The 22,223-nt window shown below is 41.4% G+C and overlaps 1 long non-coding RNA gene across 1 annotated transcript in view; it reads right to left on the bottom strand.

The window, feature by feature from the left end:
- Positions 1–4,772: 4,772 nt before the first annotated feature.
- LOC134357525 (uncharacterized) overlaps positions 4,773–22,223 on the bottom strand; it is a 61,121-nt gene continuing 43,670 nt past the window's right edge. Inside the window, exons 3-6 of the long non-coding RNA XR_010020639.1 lie at positions 21,737–21,885; positions 21,518–21,610; positions 15,958–16,107; positions 4,773–4,941 (exon numbers count right to left, since the gene is read on the bottom strand). This is a non-coding gene — a long non-coding RNA (uncharacterized LOC134357525). The remainder of the gene's footprint in view (positions 4,942–15,957; positions 16,108–21,517; positions 21,611–21,736; positions 21,886–22,223) is intronic.

Raw genomic sequence — 22,223 nt, 5'->3', positions numbered from 1 at the left:
GAGAGCACAGATGCTGGAATCCAGGGCAAAAAATTCAATTGCTGAAAGAGCTCAACAGGTCAGGTGGAGTGGAGTGGCAGCCTACCAGCTAGTGTAAGAACATTACAGTGCCGTCAACCCAGATTCAAAACCCTTGCTGTCTGTAATGAGTTTGTGCACTCTTCCATGAATGAATGAGTTACTCTCGTTTCTTCTCACATTCCAAAGATGTAAGAGTCAGGGTTAGTAATTCGTGGGCACGCTATGTTGGCACCAGAAGCATGGAGACACTTGCAGGCTGCCCCAGCACATCCTCTAACTGTGTTGGCCTTTGGCGCAAATGGCGCAGTTCAGTGTATGTTTCAATGTACAGGTGACAAATGAATCTAATCTTTAAGCAGCATCAGCAGTACTCCTGATGCAGGCTCTCCATCTGAAACATTGACCAACCCTTTGCCATTTAAACCACTGAGTTCTTCCAGTACTTTTTTTTTCTTGCTGAAATCAAGAACTCAACTCGTACTTAATTTAAGCCCCATCACCCCGTTTGGGCATGGGTCACCGACAGTACCTCACCTGAGGCTTCTATCCTGGGCCAGTCTTTCACATTGTCTCCAGATGTACAGTACTGTGGAAAAGAGCAAAGAGTTAAATAGTACCACAGAGGCAAAATTCAAAAGGGAGAAGAATGCAGGACTAAATTGCAAGGGTTAAAAAAACTATTATGGGAATCATATAGGCCTCCAGGTAGTAGCCAAGATGTGGGATTGAGATTGCAAAGGGAGCTGGAAAAGGCATGTAACAAGGGTAATGACACAATTGGAATGGGGCCTTCAATATGCAAGAGGATTGGGAAAATCAGGTCAGTGTCAAATCACAAGAGAGGGAATTTGTTGAATGCTTATGAGATGGCTTTTTACAGCAGCTTGTGCTTGAGCCTACTCGAAGAAAGGCCATCTCAGATTGGGTGTCAAGGTAAGGCTATCTTAGATTGGGTGTTCTGTAATAACCCAGATCTTATTTGGGAGATGAATGTAAAAGAACTCTTAGGAGACAGTGATCATAATATCACAAACAAGAGAAAATATGCAGATGATGTAAATCCAAGCAACATATACAAAATGCTGGAGGAACTCAGCAGGCTGGGCAGCATCTATTGAAAAGAGTACAGTGGACGTCGAGATTGAATTCTTACTGCAATTTGAGAGAGAGAAGCATAACTCACATGTATCAGTATCATAATGGAATAAAGGAAACAAAAGGAATAAAGGGAGGAGCTTGCCCAGGTGGATTGGAGGATGCTGGAGGGGATGACGGCAGAGCAGAGATGGCTGAAGTTTCTGGGAATAGTTCACAAGGCACAGAATAGATACGCCCCACAGAGGAAGAAGTTCTCAAATAGCAGGAGTAGGCAACCGTGGCTGACAAAGGAAGTTAAGGACTGCATAGAAGTCAAGGAAAGGGTGCATAAGGTAGCAAAAGTGAATGAGAAGTTGGATAATTGGGAAACCTTTAAAATTGAACAAAAAGCAACTAAAAAAAGCTATAAGAAGGGAAAAGATAAAAGAGTAAAAGAGAAGTGAGAGTTGATATTGGGCCACTTGAAAATGATGCTGGCGAGGTAGTAATGGGGGTTAAAGAAATGACAGATGAATTGAATGGGTACTTTGCATCTGTCTTCACTGTGGAAGACACTAGCAGTGTGCCAGAGTGTCAGGGAGCAGGAGTGAGTGCTGTTGCTATTACAAAGGAGAAAGTGCGAGTCAAACTCAAAGGTCTTAAGGTGGATATGTCACCTGGGCCAAATGGACTGCATCCCAGAGTCCTGAGAGGAGTTGCTGAAGAGATAATGGATGCATTGGTCATGAACTTCAAGAATCATTTGATTCTGGCATGGTCCTGGAGGACTGGAAGATTGCAAATGTCACTCCACTCTTTAAGAAGGGAGGAAAGCAAAAGAAAGGAAATTATAGGCCAGTTAGCCTAACCTCAGTGGTTGGGAACATTTTGGAATCTATTATTAAGGATGAGGTTTTGAGGGACTTGGAGACTAATGATAAAAATAAGTCAAAGTCAGCATGGTTTCTGTAAAGGAAATCTTGTCTGACAAAGCTTTTGGAGTTCTTCGAGGAACTAACAAGTAGGGTGGACAAAGGAGAGACAGTGGATGTCATTTAATTGGATTTTCAGAAGGCGTTTGATAAGGTGCCGCACATGTGGTTGCTTAGCAACATAAAATCCTATCGAGTTACAGGAAAGATACTGGCATGGATAGCAGAATGGCTGACAGGCAGGAGGCAGCGAGTGGAAATAAAAGGGGCCTTTTCTGGTTGGCTGCCAGTGACTAGTTGTATTCCTCATAGGTCAGTATGGGGACCACTAATTTTCACATTATTTGCCAGTGATTTAGATAATGGCATTCGTGGCTTTGTGGCAAAGTTTGTGGATGATACAAAGATAGGGGGATGGGTAGGTAGTGCTGAGGAAGCAACGCGATTGCAGCAGGACTTAGACAAATTGGAAGAGTGGGCAAAAAAGTGACAGATGGAATACAGTGTTGGGAAATGTGTGATAATGCATGTTGGTAAAAGGAACAATAGTATGGACTATCATCTAAATGAGGAGACGGTTCAAACATCAGAGGTGCAGAGGGACGTAGGAGTCCTTGTGCAAGACTCCTAGCAGGTTAATTTACAGGTTGAGTTTGTGGTAAAGAAGGCAAATGCAATATTGGCATTTATTTCAAGGGGAATAGAATATAAAAACAAAGAGATAATGCTGAACCTTTATAAAACACTAGTCAGGCTACACTTGGAGTATTGACAACAGTTTTGGGCCCCATAGCTCAGATAGAGTCTAGAGGAGGTTCACAAGGATGATCCCGGGAATGAAGGGGTTAACGTATGAGGAGTGTTTGGCAGCTTTGGGCCTGTACTCACTGGACTTTAGAAAAATGCTGGGGAATCTCATTGAAACCTACCAAATGTTGAAAGGACTAGACAGGGTGGACGTGAAGAGGATGTTTCCTATGATGGAGGTATCCAGAACTAGAGGGCACAGCCTCAAAACTGAGAGGCAACCCTTTAGAACAAGGTATGGAGTAATCTTTTTTATCCGGAGAGTAGTAAATCTGTGGAATACTCTGCCACAGACTGCGGTGGAGGTCAAGTCCATGCACGTACTTAAGGCAGAAGTTAATCGTTTCCTGATTGGTCAGGGCATCAAAAGATGTGACGAGAAGGCATGTGTGTGGGATTGAGTGGGATCCAGGATCAGTCATGATGAAATGGTGGAGCAGACTCAATGGGCTGAATGGCCTAATCCTGCTCCTATGTCTTAGAGTCTTATGGTCTTAATGTCTTCGCACATATACGTAGCTAGGGTGCCCAAGACTTTTGCTCAATACTCATTTGTCAATGTGAAGTGGAGAGTGAGTTTGTAAATCTGGTGGGAGCACTTCTGTAGCTGAGTTTTTACGAGATGGGGTTGATAGGCCCATGCCTCTTTTAGCTTGGGCTTGGGACCATCCATGGAGGAGTTGAACTCAACTCATGGCAGAAGACGGTAAACCACTTTCCAATCCTTCAGTTGAAAATTTCTTTGATCTCCCACCAGAGGACTTACATTAATTTATTTTCCATTGAACATTAGTCTTTAACCATGGTTCTGCAAGGTTTGGTCACTACAACACTGAATACTTCTGAGTCTAATAAACATCATGAATTTACTTTTTGCATCAGTAAAATGTCAGCTGGACAAGAGGTAACAATAAGGTAATATGGCATTCTAGTGAGAAATGCTGAGAAAGTGGACTAAACAGTACCCTTAAGATAATTAAATAGTACCTTTAAGACATTTAAGTTTCTTCCATCTCTGAATTCAACCTGTGCTTAAAACACAATGACAAAATCTAAGGCTCAAGCTCTAATATAATGTAAACCTTAAGATTTTTAAAATATAATATCAAAATAAACTATTCATAATAAAAAATATTTTCAAGAATAAACAATGCAATGCTTTTTTATGGAAATGTACGGGCCAGACTCAGTTGATACAATGAAACAAGTAGTGCTCTAGTTCAAATTCAAGTTTATTTGTCATTCAACCATACATGAATACCCATGAATACAGCCAAATAAAACAGCAATACTCCAGGGCCAAGGTGCAAAACACAGAACCAACCATCACACACAGCAGAAAGCACATATAGCACATATAAGGTATCAGCAAAATACAGTCACACAAAAAAAACATTATTTGTATTACATTTTTATTACTCTTCTTAAAACCAATAGGACTGTTGCCATTATTGTGGCCTTTGGCGTGGTCCTCTACTACAATAAAGATCAAGGATCAACTGTATTTGCCCTATACATTTACTTCTATTAGGAATTTGCTGTGGTGTGCTGGCGTGATATGCAGCAAAAAGCAACAACATTCAACACTTCTAAAGAATAAAGATTTAAATAAAAATTAAAGTTAAAGGTTAAATTATGGATATGGAATACACTGTGAATAAATGCCAGCATGTATCTACAGTGCAAAAACAGCTTTATAAAAAGTGGTTTGAAGAGTTTGCAGTGCAGTGACCCTCTCACCCAACACGGCCCCTCCATGTCCATAAGCTGAAGAACACCACACCATAGTTCTTCCCCAATGAGCCCTTGCAGTGGCTGCACCAAGCTTCAGTGCATCTCTCAGTATGTACTCCTGCAGCCTGGAATATGCTAGTCGGCAGCACCCACCCATGGACATCTCAATGTGCCGGCAGACTAACAAACCTTGGGCAGATGAGAGGATGTCTTTCACCATGTTGGTGATCTTCCAACAGCACTAGATGTCCATCCCTGTAGGTCCCTGGGATCAATGTGTGGATCAGAGAGTTCTCTGTCAAACAACCGCTCGGCATGAGCGCTGACACAAGCCCTGGAATCTTTCTTTCTCCACACCCGCTTTGGATACCTACAGTAAAGTAATGTATAATCATTCACAAGGATTGGCTGAATCTAGTCAATGCAAATCTCACACTAATCTGATGCCCCTTTAAAAAACCTTCTCCACACCTTCTTCGCATATCTACAGTAAGGCAATGTATAGTCATTCTCAAGGATTGGCTGATTCCAATCAATGAAAACTCCACGCCCCTTTGAAAAACTGGCACTCAAAACTGAAAATTATGTTGTGGTTTATCTATAATGGATTCTGCCAAAAATTGAGAAGTAAAATATGTATTTACGCTCCTGAATGTATAACAAGGGCGAGCAGGAGGGTTGCAGCAGATTCAAACAGCTATTGCTGTTCTCTTTCAATCCTAATCCCCATGCCCACAGTTAAAGAAATCACACCGCTGGCTGGACTTTGCCAGTGTGACCTGAAGACTGCCAATTCCTGTCTTGAAGGTACGGTCAAACAATCAGTCTAGTGCTCCTGGGCACTGGTTTTGGAATTCAATTCGTTACTACCGATTTCTTGGCTTGCATAGCAGAAGAAACATATGCAACAATAATTGAAAATGCATTAAAGTAAATTTGAACAGGAATGAGTACATTTTTAAACTAATGTGTTTTGAAGGAAAGTTTTGTATTAAAACTAACCAAGGATTGTAGGGTTAAGAAAATTACATTTCATTGTGGCCTTGCCTCTGTTGTGTCTATTTGAAAAATCTGCTCAAAGTTGTTAAGGGAAAATTCCTGCTCAAAAACTTTAAAATGGTGCGGATCAATTCTGAACATAAACAAGACTCTTTACTGCCCATTAAGCTGCTGGTGTTTAGGACAGCATTGAATGTCTTCCATTTCTAGCAGAGTTGAGGGCTTCCTTCATCATGTCAGTAGCTTCCTCTCGGTTTTCACTACTGTCAGTCACGCAAGTCCAAGGTGGAAACTCAGGAACACCATCACAGTCAGATGCAGAAGGATTCTTCATTGCTGTTTCTGTAACCATTTCGTTTTACCAGTCAGGGTTGTTAGTCCTGAGCTGAACCCCCGAACCCGGAGACCTGGTGAACCACTCTTAGTCTGGCCTCTACCCTCTGATGTGTTTGGCATGGGTGACCCTACCAAGGGCCAAAGCATGAAGCCCTGACTCCAGCCAGCTCTCTGGGTCACTGAGGCACGCAAGCCTCCAAACCATAAGGTTGTGGTCCTCTTGGAGGATAAGCAAGACTAAAACATTTAACATCATTTTAGTAACACACACAAAATGCTGGAGGAACTCAGCAAGACAAGCAGCATCTGTGGAGGGAAATAAACAGTCATTATTTCAGGCTGAAACCCTTCATTAGTTTGATGAAGTGGCTCAGGCCCACTTGATTCCGCTGCTTTGGTGATCCAAAGGTTCCTTGGAAGTCAGGAATAAGGCATAAAACTTATTGCTAAGCAACTTCATTAATTGTTACAAAAATGGACAAAGTAAGAGGAGCCAAGAGAACAAAGAAAAGAAAAAGAACAATCAGTCGTGGTCATCTCATACTCAGACTTGAGATAATACAAATTTCAGTGATAACGATTAACCTATAAAACAGCCAGATTCAAATGGTGTGACATCTGCTACTGAAAACCAGGAAGCTTCTGGAAAAATGCAGAAGCAACTTAAGTGGAATTGGTGTAATTAAAATAAGTGTAATTAAAATACAAACAAGCATAGGAAATTTAAAGTACAAGTAAAATAACAATTCTACACCCTAATTTAACAGCCTGAAACACCAGCTGTTTGTTCCCCTCCATAGATGCTGCCTGACTTGCTGAGTTCCTCCAGTACTTTGTGTCTGTTGCTCAAGATTTCCAGCATCTACAGGATCTCTTCTTTTTATGAAAACAATTTTACCTTTTTCTTGGACTACTATAAAACTCCAAATAGTCAATTTGTTTCCAACAAGTTCTTTGTTCTGTTCTTGACATACAGTATATCTTCATCATTCTTTCCAACCTTATTTCAAAATTGTATTTGTTCAATATTTCAGTCTGGCAAGGCAGCTTGAAGCCATGCACTGTAATATTCAACAAACCAATAAGATTCTGCAATGTTTCACCAGAAGTAGATTATAGTGCATGTCAAGTTTAGATATGCAGTAAAACATGTTCATTTTACAAGGCAATAATTACAATTTTCTTAAAATCACTACATTTATGCAGTCCAACATTTGAAGAGATAAAAAGGAAAGTCAGTGGCGATTTTCAATCCCTCATTCCCCTGAATGCAAAATTATATGACAATCTTATTGTGGTTAATACAAGGACTGGATACAACTTTAACCTTCGACTTGCCTTCTAAATATCCGTAGATAATTAATAAATATGTTACTACCAATTAAATGTTTACAATAAAATGACATGGCAATTGCTTTCAGGCTGTTTGGGAGATTAATAATTTTACTTAGTAGAGTAAGACATAGAAACTTCTAGAGAAGATTTTAATAGGATTGTCATTTAAATATTTCCCAAACTGTTCTAAGAAAATGTGATAATTTCAACAGGGAATAATTAGGAAAAAATGTTGATTATTGGTAGTTTATTGTTGTGTAAGGTGAAAGAATTGAATTGTCTTCTTAGTGAGTGCTGTTGTAGTCTAAATGAGATGCTGTAATACCAAAGTGAAACAACTGCTATTCACTAGAGGCTGCTGAAAATTGCCAATAGCACTAAAAGGATAATGCTACATTGGTATTAATGGGCTAGTTGTGAATGAGTACGCTAAGTATCTCATCTTCATGGATAGACTTTAAAAGTGGGGCAGTAGTTTACCTTAATGAAGACAGCACCTAATAACAGCTTGCATGCCACCCAGATTTATAAAGCAGAGCTCTTCGGAGCCCTGCAAAATCATCTGGCTTCTCTTGAAAATGTAAACTGTTTTTCACCAAAATTCAATTACAGGGACCCATGAAAGATGAATAACAGTTATTTTGTTGAGTAAAATCTGTGAAAACCAAAGCAATTGAACATACAACCGCCCCTTCATTGCCCATGAATGCTGATTTGCAATATAAATACTCAGTGCATATCAACATGGAACCCAGCCACCCTGAAAGACAAAGAAATTATAAATGGAAAATACAAACAGAGTCAGAATGGGGAGAAATGCTGTTGAATATTTTCAGAATTTTCTATTTTTTCATTTAAATTTCCAGCAACTGCAATATTTTCTATTTCCACTGCTAGGATGCTTTGAGTGCCCTGATTCAACTAAACTATGAGAGGTACAGACAGAATGAAAGCAAGCAGGCATTTTCTCCTCAGGTTGGGGGAGACTAGAACTAGAGGTCATAGGTTTAGGGTGAAAGGTGAAATATTTAAGCAGAATCTGAGGAGATTTCTTCATTCAGAGGTGGTGCAAACGTTGAATGACTTTCCAGTGAAGGTGGTACGTGCAGGTTCAATCATAACACTTAAGAGAAGCCTGGATAGGTTCATTGTGGGAAGGGTTTAGAGGGACACTGCCTGGGTGCAGGTGGATAGGATTAGGCAGAAGATAAGGGTAGCATGGAGTAGATGGACAGAACAGTCTGCCTCTTTATTCTGTGACTCTAAGAAGTTAAAAACTGCAACATGTCAAAAGAGGTTCCACCTATGGACTGTGTTCCTGCGCTCCTGTGGTCCCACCCCACCTCCTATTACCCCCTAGTTTGACAGTTACAAAACTTACGGTTTAAGGTGGCTACTGAAGTTGGGCGCCAGCTTACTGGTAGTTCAGAGACAAGAAGTATGACTAAAAACATCATTACTAACACTTTTTATGAAGCAACTTGTGGTATACCATCATCGCAAACAATGAATAGGCAAATGGAGGTGAAGCTGACTCAGGGATGAGCCATGCTGGTGTGTTACAAAGTCAGGTTGAGGTAGTTTCAGAGACAGAGATGGAGTTGGAGTGAGCAATTCGAGGAGAAGTTGAGATGAAGACTTTTTGGTGCCCAAAAATCTAGATCAGGTGCGGGGTTGCCGAGCTGATTTGGTGAAATCGAGAACGGCTTCAGGCTGGTCGGCGAAGTCTAGGCCCTGTACTGAGGCCCAGCAGGGAATGACCCAGTGTTTGGATGATTTAAATACTAGCCCCGATAGACTGGAAAGGCAGGATGCCAGGATTGAAGGCGAGGGTAGGGCCAATTTCGCTCATTCTTCGGCGATGTTAATTCTTCTCTCTGCGACACTGAGGCTGTGAGTCTGCTCCCACTGCTATGTGCTTCGTGTCTGCACGCTTCGCAGTGGCTTGCCCCGCTATTTGATGAACTTGTGACCGAGGTTTTGGACCTACTCCGGCTGATCCAGGGATTCGGGTCTATGGAATTCAGTTACTTGCTTCTATTATTTGCATGATTTGTGTTTTTTTTTCACTTTTTGATGTTCTTTGAGTGTTGATCTTTCTTTTTTTTAATTGGGTTCTTCAGGTTTCTTGCTTTGAGGCTGCCTGTTAGTAGACAAGGCTGTATAATTTGTACATACTTTGATAAAACAAAATGTACTTTGAATGCTTTTTGAATCCTATAAAGACTATAAATTCTAGATCTTTGTATCATTGGCATATTGTGTAAGAAAGAAAATGATCCATTTATTGCCCATTCAATCTCGAGAGTCATGTGGACAAGAAGCCAATTTAGAAAGTGTCTTAGAAAGAGAGAAAGAGAGAGAGATAGCATCACCATTGAGTGAGGAAAGAGAGAAAGCAGAAAGCATAGAGAGAATGTGAGATAGAGTGAGAAGATAGATCAGGAAAGGAATGAGAGCAAGAAAGAACTTTTTGGATAGAAGGAAGTGAGGATATTACAGGACTAAATAATATGAACAGCTGATGGACTGAGGGAAAGGAAATACTTGAAAGAGTAAGTTCATACCTTGATGGCTGTGGGCAGGACCTGGGATTTTGTAGGCTTCAGAGACAAAATAAGTCATTAGTGAACAACTAATCTCAACATTTGTTGGATTAATCTATTATTTTTCCATAGCATTGATGGTTTTGTGGCCAAATTTACAGATGATACTAAAATAGGTGGAGGGGCAGGTGGAGTTGAAGAAGTAAGGAATTTGCAGAGGGACTTAGACAGATTAGGAGAATGGGAAAAGAAGTAGTAGATGAAGTACAGCATTGGGAAATGTATGGTCATACCCTTTGGTCAAGAAAAATAATCACATACTATTTTCTAAATGGGGAGAGTACTCAGATATCAGAGCTGCAAAGGGACTTATGTGTCCTTGTGCAGGATTCCCTGAAGATAAACTTGCAGTTTGAGTAAGTAGTAAGGAAAGCAAATGCAATGTTAGCGTTCATTTTGTGAGGACTAGATTATAAAAGCAAGGATCCTTTCTGAGATATGGGGCCCAAAACAGTTGACAGGACTCCAAGTGCAGCCTGACTAGTGTCTTATAAAGGTCCAGCATTATCTTCCTGCTTTTACATTCTATTCCCTTGAAATAAATGCCAACATTGCATTTGCCTTCTTTACCACAGACTCAACCTGTAAATTAACTTTCTGGGAGTCTTGCATGAGGACTCCTAAGTCCCTTTGCACCTCTGATGTTTGAAACTTCTCCCCATTTAGATAATAGTCAGCACTATTGTTCCTTTTACCAAAATGCATTATCATACATTTCCCAACACTGTATTCCATCTGCCACTTTTTTGCCCATTCTTCCAATTTGTCTATGTTCTACCACAATTGCATCGCCTACCCCTGCACCTATTCTCGTATCATCCGCAAACTTTGTCAAAAAGACATCAATTCCATTATCTAAATCATTAACAAACAATGTGAAAAGTAGCAGTCCCAATATTAACCCCTGAGGAACACCACTAGTCACTGGCAGCCAACCAGAAAAGGGCCCTTTATATTCCCACTCACTGCCTCCTGCCTGTCAGCCATTCCTCCATCCATGCCAGTACCTTTCCTGTAACACCATAGGATTTTATCTTGTTAAGCAGCTTCCTGTGTGGCATCTTATCAAATGCCTTCTGAAAATCCAAGTAAATGACATTCACTGCCTCTCCTTTGTCCATCCTACTTGTTACTTTCTCGAATAACTCTAACAGATTTGTCAGACAAGATTTCCCTTTACAAAAACCGTGCTGACTTCGACTTATTTTATCAATAGTCTCCAAGCACATCGAAACCTCATCCTTAATAATAGACTGCAACATTTTCCCAACCACTGAGGTTGGACTAACTGGCCCATAATTTCATTTCTTTTGTCTCTCTCCCTTCTTAGAGTGGCATTTGCAATCTTCCAGTCCTCCGGGACCATGCCAGAATCAAATGATTCTTCAAAGCTATCTCTTCAGCAGCCCCTCACAGGACTCTGGGATGTAGTCCATCTAGACCAGGTGAGTTATCCACCTTAAGACCTTTGAGTTTGTCTAGCGCTTTTTCCTTTGTAATATTAATGGCACTCACTCCTGCTCCCTGACACTCACGGACCTCCGGGACACTGCTAGTGTCTTTCACAGTGAAGACGGGTGCAAAGTATCCATTAAGTTCATCTGCCATTTCTTTGTCCCCCATTATTACCTCACCAGCTTCATTTTGAAGTGGTCCAATATCAACTGTCACCTCTCTTTTACTCTTTGTATAACTGAAAAAATCTTTTGGTATCCTGTTTTATATTATTAGCTAGTCTGCTCTCATATTTTATCTTTTTCCTTCTTATAGCTTTTTTAGTTGTCTTTTGATGGATTTTAAAAGCTGCCCAATCATCCAACTTCCCACTCCCTTTTGTTACTTTATATGTCCTTTCCTTGGCTCTTATGCAGTCCTTAACTTCCCTTGTCAGCCATAGCTGACTACCCCTGCCATTTGAGAACTTCATCCCCTATGGGACATATCTATCCTGTACCTTGTGAACTACTCCCAGAAACTTTAGCCATCTCTGCTTTGCCCTCATCCCTGTCAGTATTCTCCTCCAATCCACCTGGGCAAGCTCCTCTCTCATGCTTCTCCCTCTCAACTTGCAGTATTAATTCAATCATTTTATGATCGCTGCCTCCTAAGGGGTCCTTTACATTAAATTCCCTAATAAGATCTGGGTTATTACACAACACCCAATCTAAGATAGCCTTTCCCCGATAGGCTCAAGCACAAGCTGCTCTAAATAGCCATCTGGTAGGTGATCCAACACCAACCTGATTTTCCCAATCCCCTTGTATATTGAAGTCTCCCATTTCAATTGTGTCATTACCCTTGTTACATGTCTTTTCCGCCTCCCTTTGTAATCTCAATCCCATATATTGGTTACTATTTGGAGGCCTATATATGAACCCATAATGGTTTTACTACCCTTGCAGTTTCTTAACTCAACCCACAAAGCTTCAACATTCTCTGACCCTGTGTCATCTCTTTCTAAAGATATAATTCCATTTCTTCCCAACAGAGCCACACCACCACCTATGACTTTCTGCCTGTTCTTTCAATACAAAGTATACCCTTTGATGTTAAGCTCCCAACTATAACCTTCTTTCAGCCATGACTCAGTGATGCCAACAACTCTATTGCACCATGAGTTCGTCTACCTTATTCCAAATGCTACACCCATTTAAATACAGCATCTTCAGTCATGCATTCTTCACCCTTTTGAATTATGCCTCTGTGGTACAATTAAACTCTTTGCTCTGTCTGCATTTGTACCCAGTCATTGGCTTGTCCTTCCTTTCATTCATGTTACATCCATCATCTACTTGTAAACCTGCTGGGTCATCCTCAGCTCTGTCATACAGGTTCCCATCCCCCTGCCATATTAGATTAAACAACTCCCAACAGCTCTAGTAAACCTGCTCGCAAGAATTTTGGTCCCCCTCAGATTCAAGGGCAACCTGTCCCTTTTGTACAGGTCACAGTTATCCAGAAATTTAAATCCCTGCTCCCTTCTCCAATTCTTCAGCCATGCATTTATCTGCCACCTCATTCTATTGCTGCCCTCACTGCTGTGTAGCATAGGCAGCAATCTGAGATTACTACCTTTGAGGTCCTGCTCCTCAGCTTCCTTCCTAACTCCCTGTATTCTTTTTTCAGGACCTCCTCTTTTTTTCTACGTGTCATTGGTACCAATATGTACCACACTTTCTGGCTGCTCACCCTCCCTTTTCAGGATATTGTGGACGCAACCAAAAACACCGTGGACCCTGGCATCTGGGGGCAAACTACCATCCGTGTTTCCTTTTCACATCCACAGAGTCGCCTATCTGTGCCCCCAACTATAGAGTCCCCTATTACTCCCTCCTGCTATTCTCTTCAGATTCCTACCCTTATGAGGCACAGGGCCAGACTCAGTGCCAGAGGCACGGCCTGGACATAGTGGATGTGAAGAGGATTTTTCTGCCGTTGGAGAGTCTAGAACCAGAGGGCACAATCACACAATAGAGAACGTCTCTTTAGAACAGAAATGAGGAGGATTATCTTTAGGCAGAGGGTGGTGAACATTTGGCATTCACTGCCCAGACTACTGTGATGGACGTCATTGTGTATTTTTAAAGTGGAGGTCAATAGGTCCTGCTTAGTTAGAGTGTCAAAAGTTAGAGGGAGAATGCAGGAGGATGGGTCTGAGGGAAAGTAAATCAGCTACAATAGAACAGTGGAGCAGACACACTGAGCTGAATGGCCCAATTCGATCTTATGGTCTTAAAATAAAGTATCCTGTTTAATCTCTTGGCAAAAGTTATATGTGATTCCCTCCCAAAAGAAATCAAACATAATTCCAAGTCACCATTTACCCACACAGCTGTTGTTTGTTGCCACTTCATTGAAACTATTCTAAATCTAACATCCAACCCACTCTTGGCGATTATAGGGTTGATCTTGGCCATTGTAAGGATGACGTACAGTGGACCGAAAAGCTTGAGCGTGTAGATATTAAGAAAGAGGATGTGCAGGAGCTTTTGGAAAGCATCAAGTTGGATACGTCACCAGGACCGGACGAAATGTACCCCAGGTTACTGCGGGAGGCGAGGGAGGAGATTGCTGATCCTTTGGCAATGATCTTTGCATCATCAATGGGGACGGGAGAGGTTCCGGAGGTTTGGTGCGGATGTTGTTCCCTTATTCAAGAAAGGGAGTAGAGATAGCCCAGGAAATAATAGACCAGTGAGTCTTACTTCAGTGGTTGGTAAGTTGTTGGAGAAGATCCTGAGAGACAGGATTTATGAACATTTGGAGAGGCATAATATGATTAGGAATAGTCAGCATGGCTTTGTCAAAGGCAGGTCATGCCTTATGAGCCTGATTGAATTTTTTGTGGATATGACTAAACACATTGCTGATGGTTGAGCAGTAGATGTAGTGTATATGGATTTCAGCAAGACATTTGACAAGGCACCCCATGCAAGGCTTATTGAGAAAGTAAGGAGGCATGGGATCCAAAGGGAAATTGCTTTGTGGATCCAGAACTGGCTTGCCCACAGAGGTAAAGAGTGAGTCATATTCTGCATGGAGGTCAGTCACCAGTGGTATCCCTCCGGGATCTGTTCTGGGACCCCTACTCTTTGTGATTTTAATAAATAAGGATGAGGATGAGGAAGTGGAGGGATGGGTTAGTAAATTTGCAAAGGTTGGAGGTGTTGTGGATAGTGTGGAGGGCTGTCAGAGGTTACTGCGGGACATTGACAGGATGCAAAAACGGGCTAAGAAGTGTCAGATGGAGTTCAACCCAGATAACTGTGAGGTGGTTCAAATATGATGACAGAATATAGTATTGATGATAAGAAAATTGGCAATGTGGAGGATCAAAGGGATCTTGGGGTCCGAATCCATAGGTTGACTCTGTGATTAAGAAGGCATACAGTACATTGGCCTTCATCAACCACAGGATTGAGTTTAGAAGTTGAGAGGTAATTTTGCAGCTATATAGGAACCTGGTCAGACCCCACTTGGCGTACTATGCTCAGTTCTGGTCACCTCACTACAGGAAGGATGTGGAAACCATAGAAAGGGTGCAGAGGAGATTTACAAGGATGTTACCTGGATTGGGGAGCATGCCTTATGAGAATAGGTTGAGTGAACTCGGCCTTTCCTCCTTAGAGTGGCGGAGGATGAAAGGTGACCTGATCAAGGTGTATAAGATGATGAGAGGCATTGATCATGTGGATAATCAAAGGCTTTGTCCCAGGGCTGAAATGGCTAGCATAAGAGGGCATAGTTTTAAGGTGCTTGGAAGCAGGTACAGAGGAGATGTCAGGGGTAAGTTTTTACACAGAGAGTGGTGAGTGCGTAAAATGGGCTGCCAGTGGCGGTGGTGGAAGCAGATATAATAGGATATCTTAAGAGACTTCTCGATAGGTACCTGGAGCTAAGAAAAATGGATGGCTATGGATAAGCCGAGGTAATTTCTCAGGTAAGGACATGTTCGCACAGCTTTGTGGGCCGAAGGGCCTGTATTGTGCTATAGGTTTTCTATGTTTCTATGTTTCACTATTTCTCCACCCCAATATTCCAGACACTGTCCTCTTAAGAACATCACCAGGATATTAAGGAGCTTACTTATGAACTGATACTGATCAACTTTGTTGTTATTTTTCTCGCCAGAGCATTTTAAAAGAGTGTTAGCAAATTGTTAACACCATCACAAGATCAGGAAAATGGCATAACTAATGTTTTAGAGCTAGACTTTAATGAAAAATGTGTAAATGTGGCATTACCCTGACTGTGCAGTACAGTAAGTCTATAAAGTAAGAAGTGAACGTTTTACTGCAGTGCTGAAAATTATAAACAACACATCTCATTTTCTTGGTGCCTCAGCTGTAAATTAATGCAAAGGAAAATATTATTATTATATGCATATAAAGTGCTTCTATCTTCATTTATGAATGATACCATTTACATTGGAAGGCAGGTCCAGACCTATTCTGGAATTTAACATGAGGCAATCAATTCCAAAATTATTCAGTTCATTTAGACTCCAGCTTTTGTTCAATATTTCTCCTGCATCGTATTTAACAGCAAATTCACACCCACTATTATGTACAAACATATCTTAATCCCCCTGTTACCTCAAAAAAATGTACCTCAGGAGGTTGTCCTGCCACAGTAGCACGGAGATGAATGTGGCAGCACTGATGTTCTGGTGACTATATAATGGGCTCCTTCAAGCTGTGCATGGATCTTTGCCACAGAGCTCCTTTCCCAGTACATGAAGTGGTCGATGTCTTGAAGAACTGTGGATGAATTTATTTACTCAGCATAGTTTAGGTTTAAGTGAACATAGTGAGGCGATTCATTAATCGGCTTCCCAGCATTTATGAATTATTACTGCCATGAACATGAACATGAGTTACTTAATGAGTTAACTCAGGAAGAATTTTGCATTGTGGTTGCTATTTTTTTTCCATTGTCAGAATCAAAATCAGAATTGGTTTTAATATTACTGGCAGACAGTAGATTGTGAAATTTCTTTTTTTTGTAGCAGCAGTACATTGCATTCATAATAATAAAAACTGTATATTACAGTAAAAAATATAAAGAAATTTAAATTTAAATTAAGTAAGTAGTGCAAAGAGGAGTACTGAGGTAGTATTCATGGGATCATTGTCCATTCAGAATTCTGACGGCAGAGGGGAAGGAGATATATAACTTTTTTAAAAGGGGAGAATTTTAACAACTTCTGTCCAGCTCCAAGTAATTATGGGCAAAGATCCAGTTGATTGTTTTAGTTGGAAAAGTCTTCAAGAGTGTGGGACAATTACACTATTTTGTATTGATACAAATTGGCTATGAAACTATAAAATAGATCTCTATGTATGTCATGGTCTTGATTGCACATTGCACATTTGAGAAGGACAGCGTGATGTCTAGAACTTTCAGGTATAGACTTGAGATCAGCTCTCCTGGCAGGCCACCATCACTGTGAAATGCAAGTAATGAAGCTGACATGTTGGCAGCAGTGGTCTAGCTTTGGCTAATCTAGAAATTACAGCTCCTGAGTATGTTCTGAATAATTTTGGGGGGATCAATGTATCTGGCAAGGCTGATGCTTGTTGTCCACTTTTATCACAAGCCAGTATTTATTGGAAAGCCAACTCATTACAAAGAGAGGTTGTTTGAACTGCATTTTCAGTGATCAAAATGCAAGCATGGGAATGAGTATGGGATTAAAATGCAATTGGACTATCAACAAATTGAGGGCCCAACCAACCCGACAGCTCAAACATATTAGTCATACTGCAAAACCTCTTAGAAGAGAAAAGATGCCGATTTCAACATCTCATTTAAACTTTATTTACAAGGATTTTTAACTTTGGTTGTGGCTCAATCAGTTAAGTTTGCTTCCTGGAGCCTGTGAATGAAACCAAGGCAAGAAGGCCAAGTGGCTTAGAATAAGAACTAATGGTTCAAAAGTATCACAGCTAATCAATGCCCTAATACTGTGTACACTCTTGTGTAATCTCATTCCTTTAATCTTCTTCCTACCACTTCCACTTTGTATATCATGATGACATAGTGGTTAGTATGTCACTTTACCAAGTACAGTCACCTATTGGGGTTCCATTCCTGCCGCTGTCTGTAAGGAGTTTGTACTTTCTCCTTGTAACCATGTGGGTTTCCTCCAGGTTCTCTAGTTTCCAAAGATATACAGCACCTGTAAAAAGTATTCTCCCACCCACCCCCTGGAAATTTTCATTTTCATGTTTTATTGTATTTAATTTGGCTTTTTTGACACTGATCAACAGAAAAAGACTCTTTAGTGTCAAAGTGAAAACAGATCTCTACAAAGTGACGTAAATTAATTACAAATATAAAACACAAAATAATTGACTGCATGAGTATTCACCCCCTTCAAGCCAGTGTTTAGTAGATGCACCTTTCCTAGCAATTACAGCCTTGAGTCTGTATGGATAGGCCTCTGTCAGCTTTGCACATCTGGACACTGTAATTTTTCCCCATTCGTCTTTACAAAACTGCTCAAGCTCTGTCAGATTGCATGGGGATTGTGAGTGAACAGCCTTTTTCAAGTCCAGCACAAATTCTCAATTGGATTGAGGTCTGAACTCTGACTTGGCCACTCTAGGACATTAGCTTTGTTGGTTTTATGCCATTCCTATATGCTTGGGGTCATTGTCTTGCTGGAAGACAGATCTCCTAAGTCACAGTTCTTCTGCAGACCGCATCAAGTTTTCCTCCAGGATTTCCCTGTATTTTGCTGCATTCGTTTTACCCTCTATCTTCACAAGCCTTCCAGGGCCTGCTGCAGTGAAGCATCCCCACAGCATGAGGCAGCCATCACCATGCTTCACAGTAGGGATGGTGTGTTTTTGATGATACGTAGTGTTTGGCTTACGCCAATCATAGCATTTAGTCTGATGGCCAAAAAGCTCAATTTTGGTTTCATCAGACCACAGAATATTCTTCTAGCTGACTTCAGAGTCTCCTACATGCCATCTGGCAAACTCTAGCCGAGATCTCATGTGAGTTTTTTCAACAGTGGCTTTCTCTTTTCCACTCTCCCATAAAGCTGTGACTGATGAAGCACCTGGGCAACAGTTGTTGTATGTGCAGTCTCTCCCATCTCAGCCACTGAAGCTTGTAACTCCTCCAGTGTTGTCATAGGTCTCTTAGTGGCCTCCATCTCTAGAACCCTCCATGCACTCAGCTCTTGAGGACGGCCTGCTCTCGGCAGATTTACAGCTGTGCCCTATTCTTTTCATTTCTTGATGATTGACTTAACTGTAGTCTAAGGGATATTCAGTGACTTGGAACTTCTCTTATACCCATCTCCTGACTTGTGCTTTTCAATAACCATTTTGTGGAGTTACTTCGGAGTCTTCTTTTGGCTTCATGGTGTAGTTTTTGCCAGGATACTGACTCACCAGCAGTTGGACCTTCCAGATACAGGTGTATTTTTACTACTGTCAATTGAAGCACCTTGAATATACACGAGTCTCCAAAAACAAATCTCCATTTAACTAATTACGTGATTTCTAATACTAATTGGCTGCACCAGTGATGACTAGGGGTATTATATTAAAGGGGGTGAATACTTCTGCGATCACTTATTATATTTGTAATTAATTTAATTCACTTTGTAGAGATCTGTTTTCACTTTGACATGAAGGAGTCTTATTCTGTTGATCAGTGTCAAAAAAGCCAAATTAAATCCGCTGTGATTCAATATTGTAAAACAACAAACATGAAAACTCCGAGGGGGGGTGGCGAATGCTTTTCATAGGCACTATACTGTTGGGGTACAGTGCCGGAGGTGTGGCAACAGTTATAGAATGCCCAACATTAGCAGACAGGAAGCAAGGAGTGGGAATAAACGGGGCCTTTTCAGAATGGCAGGCGGTGACGAGTGGGGTACCGCAAGGCTCAGTGCTGGGACCCCAGTTGTTTACAATATATATTAATGACTTGGATGAGGGAATTAAATGCAGCATCTCCAAGTTTGTGGATGACATGAAGCTGGGTGGCAGTGTTAGCTGTGAGGAGGATGCTAAGAGGATGCAGAGTGACTTGGATAGGTTGGGTGAGTGGGCAAATTCATGGCAGATGCAATTTAATGTGGATAAATGTGAGGTTATCCACTTTGGTGGCAAAAATAGGAAAACAGATTATTATCTGAATGGTGGCCGATTAGGAGAAGGGGAGGTGCAATGAGACCTGGGTGTCATTATACACCGGTCATTGAAAGTGGGCATGCAGGTACAGCAGGCAGTGAAAAAGGCGAATGGTATGCTGGCATTTATAGTGAGAGGATTCGAGTATAGGAGCAGGGAGGTACTACTGCAGTTGTACAAGGCCTTGGTGAGACCACACCTGGAGTATTGTGTGCAGTTTTGGTCCCCTAATCTGAGGAAATACATCCTTGCCATAGAGGGAGTACAAAGAATGTTCACCAGATTGATTCCTGGGATGGCAGGACTTTCATATGAAGAAAGACTGGATGAACTGGGCTTGTACTCGTTGGAATTTAGAAGATTGAGGGGGGATCTGATTGAAACGTATAAGATCCTAAAGGGATTGGACAGGCTAGATGCAGGAAGGTTGTTCCCGATGTTGGGGAAGTCCAGAACGAGGGGCCACAGTTTGAGGATGGAGGGGAAGCCTTTTAGGACCGAGATTAGGAAAAACTTCTTCACACAGAGAGTGGCGAATCTGTGGAATTCTCTGCCACAGGAAACAGTTGAGGCCAGTTCATTAGCTATATTTAAGAGGGAGTTAGATATGGCCCTTGTGGCTACGGGAGTCAGGGGGTATGGAGGGAAGGCTGGGGCGGGGTTCTGAGTTGGATGATCAGCCATGATCATAATAAATGGCGGTGCAGGCTTGAAGGGCCGAATGGCCTACTCCTGCACCTATTTTCTATGTTTCTATGTTTCTATAATCCTTGCAATGTGTTGGTCATTGAGGCAAAATGACGTAATTCACTGTACGTATACAGTGGATTCCAGTTAATTGAGCCATTGGTTAATCAGAGAAGCCACATGTTTGAGACAACTCTTAAAGAACAAAAACTAATCCAGAAAATAGCCAGAACTCCCTTCATTTATTTGCGACATTACGCCACTTAATTGGGGCAGGACACTAATGCTGAACAGCTTCTAACTGGCATCAGTCGTGTGAATTTCTGTGGCTGTTCGACATTACACTGTGCTTAGAGCGAACAGTTTTTAAATAGCGTCAGTCATGTGTGTTTGTGTCCAAAACACAATGATTTTTGTCACTGATAGCGAAAAATAAGCAGTAAGACAATTCAGAACAGCTTTACTCTCTTCACTGTGGTTTCCAAGCTTGGAGATGCCAGAAATGGAATGTTTTCACAACTTCAACAAGTTAGGAACTGCAAAGAAATTGAAGGTGTTGATAATCATCTTGAATTTTACAATGAATAGATTTGCCAGTTAGTTGAGTGATGTCACAGCAACAACTTGCACTCAATGTCACAAGACCAAAGGGCTGATTGTGGACTTCAGGAAGGGTAAGCCAAGGGTCATGGACCAATCTTCACAGAGGGATCAGACTGGAGAGAGTGAGCAATTTCAAGTTCCTGGCTGTTAATGTCTCAGAGAACCTAACCTAGAAGCAACATAATGATGCAGCTTTCAAGAAGGCAAGACAGCGGCTATCTTTCATTAGGAGTTTGAAAAGATTTGGCTTGTCTGCTAAAATACTCAAAAACTTCTACAAATGTGTCATGGAGAGCATTCTGACTGACTGTATCACCATCTGGTGTAAGGTGGGGGGCTACTGCACAAGATTGAAATATGTTCAAAGGTTCAAAAGTCCAATTCAATGTCAGAGAAATGTATACAATATACACCCTGAAATGCTTTTTCTTTGCAAACATCCACGAAAACACCAGGAAGAATGAATGACAGTTAAACATAAGAACCCCAAAGCCCCCCCCCCCAGCTCCCCTCCCTCCACCGGCAAAAAAAAGCAAGCATCAGCACCGCTAACGAGCACTTAAGCGAGAGCAAAGCAGTAGCAAAGACACAGACTTGCAGCTACCCCAAAAACTTCGCGTTTCACCCGGCATTCGACATACTACAGATTCTCTCTCTCCCTAATAAGGGAGAAAGAGGTGTCTCCGTTTTCCCAGCGGGCACGGAGACATAACAAACAACTCACTGGTTTACAATGTTAAAAGTCCGTTACGTTCCTTTTCTTGAGCTCTGCGCTTGCAAATCACAAATATCCTGGGTCAGGATCTTCAAAAGAACCCTGAAAGAGTGAAATAAGGATGTTAAAGATGAAAATCGAGCTGCTTCTGAAGATGCAAGGAAAGGAGTCGCCATTTAGCGCCATTTTAAACTTGTAAAATTAGTCAGCTGCATCATGGGTACGAACCTCTGTGGTATCCAAGACATCTTCAAGGAGCAGTCCCTCAGGAAGTGGCGTCCATCATTCGGTCCATCCCACTGAATAAGCAGCAGAGCACCTTTTCAAACAGACTCTTTCAGCTCCACTGTCACAGCGATCGTTACAGAAAATCTTTCCTACCAAATGCAATAAGCATAGACAACAGTTCATCTCTGTGCAGCAGGAGAACACACAGCATAGTACAGTCGTCTCTGCTTTATTACTTTGTGCATTATTGCACATTGGTACATTGTTATTCTGTACCTTATTATTAGTTAAGTCTGCACACTGCTGGGTGTGTTTTTAAATGTTGCTGCTTTAACGAAAGAATTTCCCACTCAGGATCAATAAAGTACTTATTATTATTGTTATTGTTATTACTAAAGATCCCCACCACCCAGGGGCTGCCCTCTTCATACTGTTACCATCAGGAAGGAGGTACAGAAGCATGGAGGTGCGCACTCAATGATTCAAG

The sequence above is a fragment of the Mobula hypostoma genome, chromosome 16, assembly GCF_963921235.1.
Source record: "Mobula hypostoma chromosome 16, sMobHyp1.1, whole genome shotgun sequence".
Lineage (NCBI taxonomy): Eukaryota > Metazoa > Chordata > Chondrichthyes > Myliobatiformes > Myliobatidae > Mobula > Mobula hypostoma.
Note: the sequence above shows the minus strand (reverse complement) of the source record. Positions and strands in the feature narration are given on the sequence as shown.